A 12,279-nucleotide genomic window follows, 5' to 3' on the forward strand; every position below is an offset into this window, starting at 1 on the left:
TTTCCTCTAAGAGTTTTATAGTGTTTGGCCTTACATTTAGGTCTTTAATCCTTTTTGAGTTTATTTTTGTGTATGGAGTTAGGGAGTGTTGTAGTTTCATTCTTTTACATGTAGCTGTCCAGTTTTCCCAGCACCACTTATTGAAGAGGCTGTCTTTTCTCCATTCTGTATTCTTGCCTCCTTTGTCATAGATTAGGTGACCATAGGTGTGTGGGTTTATCTCTGACCTTTCTACCCTGTTCCACTGACCTATATTTCTGTTTTTGTGCCAGTACCATACTGTCTTGATTACTGTAGCTTTGTAGTATAGTCTGAAGTCAGGGAGCCTGATTCCTCCAGCTCCATTTTTCTTTCTCAAGATTGTGTTGGCTATTTGGGGTCTTTTGTGTTTCCATACAAATCATAAAATTTTTTGTGCTACTTCTGTGAAAAATGCCATTGGTAATTTGATAGGGATTACATTGAATCTGTAGATTGCTTTGGGTAATATAGTCATTTTCACAGTGTTGTTTCTTCCAATCCAAGAACATGATATATCTCTCCATTTGTTTGTATCATCTTTCATTTATTTCGTCAGTATCTCATAGTTTTCTGCATACAGGTCTTTTGCCTTCTTAGGTAGGTTTATTCCTAGGTATTTATTCTTTTTGTTGCAATGATAAATGATTGTTTACTTAATTTCTCTTTCTGATCTTTTGTCATTAGTGTATAGTGATACAAGAGATTCCTGTGTATTAATTTTGTATCCTGTGATTTTACTAAATTCATCGTTTAGCTCTAGTAGTTTTCTGGTGGCATGTTTAGGATTTTCTCATAATTCATTTTCAGTTTCAAACATACAGTTGTCTAAAATTCAATTACGTGTTTTAGTTAATGCAAATGTTGGTTTTTCTTAATGTTTTGAAGGAGGCCTGGCTTTGGATGTCTGAGGTCAGTTATTCTAAGTTTTCCTGGTTTCTCTCTTCTCACCAGAGAAGAATGCAACCTGAGTCCTCATACGTAATTACTCTAAACTCATTTAACTTGTTTTCATCTACTCTACTTCAGTTATGACCTGTGTGGTTACTTTAACTATATAAACATAGTAAGGTACACTAATTTTTTTTAAACTGTATCTTTTATATAATAATGAAAAAATACACAATGGCTCCTTTTCCATATTTCTGATGAATTTTGCTTCTCTTCTCAGTTTTCATGAATTGTTTCAGTTTATATATCTATTCTTTCCTTGCATACCAAACCTGCTACAAACCAGAATTAATTTTCCATCATTAACTTCCTAGATTTCAAAGCTTATAAACTTGATGTATCTTCTGTTGTGGCTATCATCTCAGCAACCTTAATTCTTTCTTCCATAGTTCTCATGTTAGTCTTTTTGACACTGTCATCCTCATGGGTTCTCAGTAGACATTTACGGAACTGAGTATAGATGGATGTTATCCAAGACTTTGATGGTAGTTGGACTGGTGTGTAGTCCCCCTGGATAGTAGTAGAGTGCTTTATTGACTAGTCACTGGTAGTAAATATATCAGCTATACCCCCAACAGTCCATGTTCATCAGCACTCAGATTCTTTGTACCTGATATTCCCTCTGGCATGAACATTCCTCCCTTTTTCTCTGCCTAGCAATTCTTACTTAGCCTACATTATCCATATCAAATATCAGTACCTTTTGAAAATTTCTCTTTGCTTTCAGAAGAGAAGTGTTTTACTATGAGATTGGTTGAGATGGAAAGAAAAACAACCATGTGGTTGATGTTGGGGAAGAACTTTGGGGTCTTGGAAATTGATAGTGGGGGAGAGGGAAGTTTTGGTGATTTCTATTGGAAAATAGTGAGACTGCTTGTCATAGGCAGATTGATTTTTAAAGATATTTTGAAATTTATTAACAATGTACTTCTCAAGAGGTAGTGTCTGCAGATTCAAAATGTGTCTCTACTTCAACTATGTACCCTTCCACCACTAATGCTTAGTACATAGCAGATGTCCCATATATATGATGGAATAGACATATTAAGTAACTATCCAACTACTTTATTGAAATTCCAACTGACATATTAGAATTCCAACTGAAATCATTGAAATTCTTCTTGACTTTCCCTCTTGAACATAGTTCCTGATTTTAGTCAAAATTGAGTATTCTTTTCAAATGATTATCCATATAGTATTTGAAATAAATCTGGCCCTCGTATAAGAGTTATGCCCCAAAGTTAGACTAAAGCTCAGAACTTCAAAGAAAATATACTTTTAGGCAATAGAGGAAAATAGATATTTTACTAAGGATTTCATACACGAGAAAGAGAATAGAGGCCATATTCTTCAGCTCAATATTTTACCTTCCTAGCCTTGGATAATTCCCATCCAACATCATTTTAATGGTCTCTCCTCTTACTCAAAAGCCACCATATTTTTGTTTCTTTTCAACCTCCCCACAACTGACCCCGTTCAGCCTCCAGTCTCACTGATGTCAGCTATCCCATCCGATGTCCTTCTAGATGTCACCATTTCTCATTCAGAACAGTTTTACTTCCTCAGCTTCTCTAATTTTATATTCACATATCAATTAATTAATATTATCTTCCACAGTGCAGAATGTATTGAAATTGTTCTTAGCTAAAAATTCCTCTTTAGACATCAGAATCTACTTGTTAAAGACATATTGAGGATGTATAATTTTTTCCCTAATAATTTTTTTCTGTCACATATAGTACAGAGACTTAAAGGATTTAAAATATGCTGGTTTAAATACAAATAAAGAACCAAATATTTGTTCTTTTTCCATTTCAAACTCTGAAGCTGCTGAAGTTTGAAGAAATCTGTATCATAAATATTAGAAAGTTCACACTTCTCAATCCATTCTAGGAAAATCACATGTAAGCTAACTTGATGAAAAAGAGAAGAAAGGTGAACCTTAGTTTTTGCATGTTTTCAAAATTTCCTTCTTAAAAAAAAGATAACTCAATTGGAGAATAGTCATGAGAAACAAACAAAAATCTTGTCAGCGTTTGAACACATATCTTTGAGAAGTAACTCTAAGGACTTTCCTTAATAGAACTAGATTAATGTATTAAATACAGTCATAAAGATTTCCTTGTATATGCTTTTTGAAAGCCTTTCACTATTTTCTAAGGAAGAGTATTTATAAGTGCCCATTGGAGTTAGCCAAATTGGACTGAAGTGTGGTTGGCTTGGAATAAATCACAATGACTCTAATTCAGTGGTAAAGCACATTTGAAGTAGGTCTATGGGCTTTCTGTTTGAATCTAGCTTGCTTATTGACCAATTCCAGCAAAGATAACATCTTTTTTCCCCCTTCAACTCTATAGGGCACATTTCCATGATAATAACAATTCTCTGTTCTTGGAAAGTGTGGAGTGGACCAGCTTGCTCACCACTTGGAAAAATGCCCAATTGTGAGACTATCCGTAAACCGGCCCTACCTTTATGCCTAACCTTGAGTAGTTTGACAATGGCTTAGCATTGTAGAAGAGGAACATTTTAAGGCATTTTTAGCATGTATATTTTGTAATGATTTCACTATATCAGCAATTTACAATTCTGATGTAGCCTTTTATTTTTATGGAGAACCAATTAAAAATAGCTTTGATACTGTGTGGCTCAGTACAGGGCTTTATCTGTCTGGATTATCATTTTCCCTGTAGACATATTTGCTTTTGATCTTTTTTTTTTCCCCCTCTAGGTTTTACTTTTTGATTAATAGTATACCAAGAAGAATTAAGGTGAATCTATAGGCCAACTGATAATCTTATTACTAAAAATATTTTTTAAATGGTATTGTGCTTCAGTGATTGTCCTGTTTCCAGCCTCCTTATTCAGCATAAGAAAGGAACAAGGGGAAGAAAGTTTGCATTGAGGATTTTCTGCCAACCACTGTTAGGCACTTTTATACAGATCATTCAATTTTTTGGAAAAAATGCATTCTTACCTCTTGTTTTACAGATGAATACCAAGTAGATTAATTTACTCAAGGTGATAGAAATACCAAATCATAATTTCAAAGTGCATGCATTTTCCACTTGACCATGAAAAACTGTTTACACATGTAAGCCTTTTCCTTCATAAAGTATTGCCTGAAGATGTCATGCTTTTTTATTCTATCCAATTTATTATACATTCTACAAAAAAAGGGGGAGAGAGAGCATTTCTTATTGCCTGCTCTGCGCCATTCATGATTCTGAGTTTTATTATCTAATTAATTAGGCACATGCACGCTGGTCACCTATAGTGGAGCCAGGCACTACATCGGTCATTTTGATATTGACCCCATGTCAGATCATTGAGACCTCAGACAGCTTCAAGATGGGCATTCGTCTCAAAGTCAAGAAAATAGATAGGAAACATGAATTAACTAACACAATTTCATTGCGCTAAGAGGTGGCAATACCTGCAATCACACTTAGATGTTCACATCCACTGCAGTCCATGTTCTTTCTGCCACCGAGACTCCCCCATTTTCAGAACGATTAAAGCCCATGACCTCTCCCGGACACAAATGGATGTGGCCCTCTTGTGAGCTGCCAGTTCTAACTTTGTATCTGGATGTGAAAACTTCATAAGAAAGAAGTCTTTTTACCCTCTAGACTCTTTCCTTTACCACAGGCCGTGTCTGCAGAGATATTGAGCTTAAATTTCTTCCAGGGAAAGTTTCTGTCTCCCACAAGAGCAACTTGAACCCTTGTTTAAAGGTACCTGTATGCTTTTAGCTAAGAACAGCTCTTCTCTATTTGTGAAGGCCTTCCTCAGCAATGCAGATTATGTTGTCAGTGTGGAGATATGCATGGAGCAGTGGGGGAGCAAGGGGAAACTTGCTCAGTCAGCGTAGGTGTTAGAATCACTTCTAGCAAATCATGGGTTAACAAAGTTAGACGTATATTGTCTCCACACCCACGTTGATGTCTCTAGAAATATTTTATCTCTTGGACTAGGAAGGTGAAAGAAATCAGTGGTCTGATGCAGTGGCATACCAAGGCAGAGAAGGGAGAGGCAATGAGAGCAGTCCATCCCAGGTGCCGGAAATGAGAAACTGTATCGCCTGTTGAAAAATTAAAGACAGTAAATTTGACTTAAAAAGTCAGACTGCTTTCTATTCACCGTGCACCAGCAATTCTAAGCAGCGGGAGGGATAAAATGTCTCCCCACCAGTGCAGACCATTCCTACCCTTAGTAAGCCAGTGGAGATGCAGACCTTCATTTTTCTCCAACCCAATTACAAACACCATTCAAACCAAAGTCCTCCACAGGCTGGGATGAAGAAGCCTGGTCTAATGTTAGTGAATATTTAGCTGTTGTCTCCTTTGGACTCTATATATCAAAGGTTTCATGCAAAAGTGTTACCAAAATAGCCCATGATAAATGGGATCTTAATGATGATAAACAGCCCTCCTTCCTCAACACATTGTCCCTTACATGCACTTTATAGGGCAACTCTGCTTTTACGCTCATTATCTTATTTTGTCCTTGTAACATCTCAGAAGAAGAAGTGCTGTAATAATCAGACAAGTTTATTATTTCCCCACACCGACCATTCAGACACACTTTGAAGGGCTGATCCTTTTCTAACCTCTGGATGAAACCTAGAGCAGGCCCCACAGATTTCCTTGTTACTCATAAATTTTTAAAAATTCTAATTACTGTTAGTTATAATATGGTCTCACTTATGTCAAGTTCAGTGTCATAATCCAGACTTCTCACATTAAAGCAGAATACCAGTCCTGGGAAAGGTGAAAATAGCTTGTGTCGTTCTTAATTCTCAGTCTAGAGTTTACTCAGTCAGTTGGCTCAAGTCATTTCCATTGTTGAAGAAGAGAGGGAGTTGAGGAAACAGGAAGGAGCTTACATGCCTGGCCAGGTACCTGACTGATATTGATTTCCTCTGGTCATGGCAGATGCTTAAAGCTCATTCTTTCTCTCATAGGGCACTTTCATAGGTGCTTCACAGTCCCTCTAACTTGGAAAATTATCACCTTCTGTTCATATGAAGGAGGTGAGTTTCCACTCCAACTGATTCTTTATCATTCCATTCTTGCATCTAGGTGTTCAGTATATACAACCTGACATTTTTTGCTGAGGTCTGTTCACTCCAGTACCTTTTTGGTTGTGTTCTAAAGAGTTTAGTAACCGGCTACCTTTGACTCACCATCAGCCTGTAGCTGCCTGAACAAATCCGACTACAGTCCTTTGCACTTATGATTTATCAGGCAGGAGCAAGATACCAGTCCATAATATCCCCCCAAATTATAGGGCACACATAGCACACCCATTCTATAGTCTCCTTGAAGACCTTCTCACTAACCTTGAGGTAAGACTAAAGTATCCCACCCTACTCTCCATGGGAGTGGAGGAAATCCTCTCATATTAACCACTGCCCCTAAGGAAACCCTCCCTCTAATCTCCATCTCCCCCTGTGGTGGCCAACTGTAATCCTTCTGTACCTTAAAGTCATTGGTAAAGATTACACAAGGGCAGATGGATTGCCCTACTGCTTTAAGTCCCATCTAGATGTTTTAGCATCTTTGAAAGGTTAGGAGTCTTGGGGCCTCAGTGTTAACCAAGCCTGAAAAAAAATCCGTTTTAACATATGGTGACAATCATTATACACATTTTACATTAAAAGGCAAACAACAAACAAACAAACAAAATCAGAGGCTCAGAGAGTTTGTCATTAGGTCTAATAATTGATGTGCAGCTAAGGAAGGGCAGACTTATCACTGGATTCCCAGGCCATTGTTAGCTTCACCAGACCTCACCGTGTCAGTAGCAACATGACAGCCCACACTCCAAATTTAACACATGAGGAAATACAAATTCAAATTTAGAGTGAAATCTCCAAGCCTGCTTAGTTTTAAAATTCAGACCACTGACTTAAAAATGGCTTAATGTTAAATTAGCTTAAAAGTAACTACATGGAGGTCACGAACTCAAACATCCCAGGTTGATGTCTTTCTATTTCAGACATCTATCCGACACAAGAAACCACTACGCTCCAACTTCACAAGGTCATGGAAGATTCTCAGTTTAAAGTTTCTGAGTATTTGAATTCTTTGGAGATCATAATAACAGATCTCAGTATTAGTTTACAGATTGTTTTAGAGGCATATTTTTAATCACGCACTGCATTTTTATTGGGACTGTGAGAATGTGAGCCGGCAGAGTTAGAGATTCTCACAGCACTTTGAGGAAGGAAAGAACTATAGCTCCTGTGTCCTGACCCATATTTCCTCTCTCAATAAAGTAAGCTCTTATTTCCTAGGCTAATGGGAACTATTATGCGTGTATACTTGCTCACTTTTAAGAGTCCTGTGTGTCAGTCACTTTAGATATGGATTCTGAAGATAGAATGGATATATGATAGATGGATCATGGTTCCTTTGATTACAGAGTCATTGCAGTATGAGTATTTAATTCATTACTTCATAAAGCTCTCCGAGATGACTGAAATTGTAGAAGGCAGCCTACACTAGAAACAGTCTCTCCCAGTTTAGTCTTTTGCCACTTCTCTTTTCAAAGTTGCCACAAGAGACTAGCAGTGTACCATCATACATGATTCTTTGTTCCAAATGCTTACAGTCTCAAAAATGAATGACCTATTAGGCAAAGCCTTGAACTGAAACAAAACCAGTCAAAATAATGCAGAACACATTGCTGGAAGGATAAGATGAGATCCTTCCCTGACTTCCTTAACAGGATGTGGTAAACACCTTCCAAATTCTTGTATTTTTAACTTACAAAAAGAAAACAATTAAAAGAATAAAAAAAGGGGGGGAGAGAAGCATTTTGCTGAAAAGCAAAGTTTAATAGAAAGTGTAATAAAAAAGAAATAAGCACAAAATCAAGGAAGTATAAAATTCAAATGCATTTTCTTGTACATTTAGCTTTCTTCTACAGGAGCCTATTAAAATTAGTATTCATATCTATGGGATAGGGATTCTATTATTAAAACAACTGAAGAGTTTTAATATTATAAATATGTATGACTATGTGAAACCATAAGAAGTATATTCTGCTCAAAGTTCTACTAATGCTGAATATGTTAATGAAAATGCGTTTTTATACAAGTGGTGTAAGTTATCCCCTTTAAAATTAGATAAAAACTATTTAGAAATAATTATGAGTATGTGTTCATTAGATTGGAGTTGGAAGACTGCAGGATAAGGGCATTGGTTCAAGTCCTTCATCTACCTCCATGCACTCAATTCCACAATAATGCTCCTAAGCATGTTATGGCAATTGACTCTCAATATTTAGAGAATTCTAATTCATTTCTACTCCTCCTTCACAAAACCGAGCCATTCTTGGAAAGTACTTTTTTTTTTTAAGTATAGCTTTTTTTTCTTCTACTTGGCCAGTGGTCTAGCCTTCTGAGTCTCAACTCCCCAGCCAGGGCCAGTCAGTAGGCTAGCCTTTTCTAGTTGATAGAAGTGTTGCTCAGATTGTAGTATGTACTTAATAGAGGCTTAGCTTTATCCTTGCTTTAAGTTAATCACAAACAACGCTCCTCTCTGTCCTTACCAGCAAGCCTCCTGTGAGTCCACTACAATTTGTCAGTACAGTCTGTGTAAATAACGAATTTGCTCAGATCTTATTTGACCAAGACCTGCACTAACACTGATTACTAGAGGCGCAATTACATCTTTATTGCATCTAAATGTATTTCATTTTAAAATGCTGTTTCTCTTCAGAATGTCTCTTTTTCTTTTCTCCCTCACTGTCCTCATTTCTGTACAACACTGATCCTTACTTCCCTCTGCCAGATCCTGATGCCAGTGTCAGTGAAGGATGGACCATGTATGACAGAGATTGTATGTATTCAGTACGGATATAATTACTGAGTTGTAATATATTTATACTTCTGAAAAATAAACATATTGCATACCTCTATCTCTATGTATATCCATTATCTGTCTGTCTGTCTATCTATCTATCTAGTTATTGAAACACATATTTCAGTCTATACACTATTTGGATAACTGTTTCTGGACCTGAAGTACTAGAGTTGTTCATTTCTAAGGAAAAGAATACTGCTTAGACACTACCATATTTTGTGTGGAGAACACATTTTTTGTTTTTTTAAAAAAAATTATTCTAAAAAGACCACATAGAAGTCTAAGCTGAGCATTTTCTAACCTGTGGTATTAATCTGAGGATGGAAGAGGATGCGTGTGGGAATGACATTTTCAGATATCTTAAGTTAACCTTTATCCTCCCTGACAATAATGAATTAGGTTTTTCTAGAGATGTCTGCCTTTCTGTGCATATCAGAATATTAGAATTTGTGTTGGGGAAGGATGTGCAGGGCATTTGATAGTTTGGAGCAAACCTCCCCAGATGATTTGGATACAACTCTTCCCTTGCCTCTGGTCTGTGAAGACCAGCAATCTGGGTTTTGCATTGGGAAACTCTATACAATTTTGAATTTTATGTGGCTCCAGTGCATACAAAATCATCAGCTATGCTTGGGAATGTGGAAATGGGGAAGGGAGAAGAGGAAAGGATATTCTTGCTACATTCTGTCCATCCTTATGCCCTTAGCTTCAAGGTTTTTTCTTCAAATGAATAGTATCTTTTTTTTTTTTTATCGCGGTATGTGGGCCTCTCACTGTTGTGGCCTCTCCCGTTGCAGAGCACAGGCTCCGGACACGCAGGCTCAGCGGCCATGGCTCACCGGCCCAGCCGCTCCGCGGCATGTGGAATCTTCCCGGACCGGGGCACGAACCCGTGTCCCCTGCATCGGCAGGCGGACTCTCAACCACTGTGCCACCAGGGAAGCCCGTGAATAGTATCTTTTTGACCTAACAGGGATTAGATTCTCTCTCCCATGCTCCTTAATTTCCTGCTGATCTCTGTCATTTTTCTGTGACCATTTTAAAGAGGATAGTTTTAAAACTATTAATTTGTACAACTTTTGCCAGCCATTATGTTAGAAATTTATTTATTGGAGTATAGTTATTAGTAAAAACAGGGGCCAAGAAGAAATAAACAACTCATTTAACTCAGAATACTGTATAGAAAATGCATTGGCTAAAAATATTTGCTATATCATGAGGTAATGCCTGTGACTGAAAGAGTTCAATACTGTTTTCAAATGCTAGCTCTCATTTGGCTAACCACATACAATAGTTCTCAAGATAAATGGAACATTGGGCTGGATGTAATATTTAATTCTACTAAATATGTTTACTCAGATTTGCTCTATTCAATTTTCTGTTGTATTAGTTATCTACTACTACGCAACAATATTTCCCAAAGCTTAGTACCGTAAAGCAACAATTTTTCTTTCATCTCAGAGCGTTTTTCTAAGGGTCAAGAATTTAAGAATAGCTAAGACAGTTGGTTTTGGCCCAGGGTCTCATGGGGTTCTATTCAACCTGTTGGCTTGAACAGAAGTCATCTGAAAGTTTGTCCAATGCTGGAGTATCTGCCTCCAAGCTCACTTTGGCTGTTGGCAGGTGGTCTCAGTTCCTTGCCATGTGAGTCTCTCTGTAGGGCTGATTATAACATAGCATCTGGCTTCCCTCAGAGTGAAGCATTTGAAAGAGAGTGACACCAGACTGTCTTTTATGATCTAGTCTCTGAGTCACACACTGTCACCTTCACCTTATATTCATTGCAAGTAAACAGTTAAAGCAATCTACACTTGACTAGAGGAGGCAGAGACTATTAGGGGCCATCTGAGTGACTGCCTACCACAGTCTTCCATCTGGCCTCAGTGACTCACATTCATCCCACAGGCAAAATATTGTTACACCTTCCCAAAGCCCCCCCCATGTCATCTCATCAGCATCAGCTCAGAGAACAAGATCTTGTCATCTAAACCAGATCCAAATGAGAATAAGTCTCCTCTTGTGAACTAAAGAAGGCAGTTTGCTACCCTATATGTCCCCAACATGGTAAGCGTTTTAAGGTATAGAATCACTGCCATAGGCACTCCCATTCATAATGGAAGGTGAGGGGGAAAGCTGTACACAAGAATCTTCGGACCGTAGCAGTTCTCTCATGCTTCTCTGGAGTTGTTCTCCATCATTCTTAATTTGGGACTATTGGCTCATTCCCTACCCACCTGAGTCATTTTTCTTTTTCCATGAAAGGTAGCATATATCTACAGCTGAACAATTTCTTAGCTTCCTTTCTGCCAGTACTATTTTGGGAGTCCAACAGCCTTTTCTCAATTTATACTGTCTCTATTCCTTACAGTCCAAATTGGCAGGTTTTCCATTGATATAATTCTTTTAAAAAGTTTGAGTCTTCTGTGAATCTTATTTGGGTCCAGCACTTTAGATGGAAACCATATCCTCAAATTTCTTAGAGATAAACCCATCTCTGCCTTGGGCTTCTGCTGAAGGACAATACCTTTAGAACCAAGCTTCCTAAATCTTGATTGATTGAGAAGATCTGTTAGTTATACCCTTAAAATATTTAGAGGGCTTCTTATTTAAAAGAATAGAGTCTAAGATACCCCCTTCGATATTTCTGAAGTCTTAACGAAGGATCTTATAGTCACAACCTGTGTCATCTTTAGACCATGATGTCCTGAGAGTTCCCTGAGCTTGACCTCTGCTCAGAAGCCCTTTCTTAATTTTAGCATTGTTTACCATCTGGAGAGACCGAGAATTTTCAAAACCAGCCAGTGCTGCTTCTTTTTGTTTAATAGTCCTTCCTTTAGCTTATGTATTGCCTCTCACATTTCACTATTAGCAGCAAGAAGAAACCAGATGGTAACATCAACACTGTCTGGTGGAAGTCTCCTTAGCAAGATCATCTACCCCCAGTTCAATGTTCAAAATTCTATGAACAGTTGTATCCAAGGCACTTTAAGCTTCTATAAACCCTCTTTTCAAAATCTTTCCAGCTTCTGACCACTGCTTGGTTCAAAGCCACTTCCATATATATATGTATATATATATTTTTTCTCAACATCATTGGGTACCAAGAGCTGTATTTATAATCTATCACCATATAACAAATTAACCTAACATTTAGCAGCATAAAAACACAAGAATTTATTTTTCAATGAAGTCTGTGAGTATAAGGAATCCATGATGGCTTAGCTGAGTGGTTCTGCTTTAGGGTATCTCATGAAGTTGCACCCAAGATGTTGGTTGGGGCTTCAGGCACCTGAAACTTTTCCTGGGGCTGGAGAATCTTAATTCCAAGCGCACTCAAATGGTTGTTGGCAAAAGTTCTCAGCTCTTTGTCACATGGATCTCTCCATAAGGCAGTACATGACATGGCAGCTGGCTTCCTGCAGAAGACATGATCAAG

This window comes from Neophocaena asiaeorientalis, unplaced genomic scaffold (genome assembly GCF_003031525.2).
Source record: "Neophocaena asiaeorientalis asiaeorientalis breed wild unplaced genomic scaffold, Neophocaena_asiaeorientalis_V1.1 scaffold249, whole genome shotgun sequence".
Taxonomy (NCBI): domain Eukaryota; kingdom Metazoa; phylum Chordata; class Mammalia; order Artiodactyla; family Phocoenidae; genus Neophocaena; species Neophocaena asiaeorientalis.